A 581-nucleotide genomic window follows, 5' to 3' on the forward strand; every position below is an offset into this window, starting at 1 on the left:
TCGTCTCTCAGATAGAACCCTCCAAGATTGATGATGCAATCGAGGATGAACACTGGATTCTTGCTATGCAAGAAGAATTAAACCAGTTTGAGAGGAATGAAGTTTGGGAACTTGTTCCTAGACCAAAAAATAGGCATGTTATTGGAACTCGTTGGGTCTTTAGAAATAAATCTGATGAGAATGGTGTTATCATTAGAAATAAAGCTGGACTAGTAGCCCAAGGATACCATCAGGAAAAAGGTATTGACTTTGATGAAACCTTCGCTCCAGTTCCTAGACTTGAAGCTATTAGGCTATTACTTGCATATGCTTGTTCTCTTCATTTTCAGTTATACCAAATGGATGTCAAGAGCGCCTTTCTCAACGGCTACATTCAAGAAGAAGTGTTTGTAGAACAACCTCCTAGTTTTGAAGATTACAAAAATCCTTCTCATATCTACAAGTTAAAGAAAGCCATCTATGGTCTAAAGCAAGCTCCACGAGCATGGTATGATCGTCTAACAACTTTCCTGATAGAAAAAGGTTTTACCAAAGGGAAGGTCGACACTACTCTATTTATAAAGAAAATAAATCATCATACT

This window comes from Lupinus angustifolius, chromosome LG03 (assembly GCF_001865875.1).
Source record: "Lupinus angustifolius cultivar Tanjil chromosome LG03, LupAngTanjil_v1.0, whole genome shotgun sequence".
NCBI classification, from domain to species: Eukaryota; Viridiplantae; Streptophyta; class Magnoliopsida; order Fabales; family Fabaceae; genus Lupinus; species Lupinus angustifolius.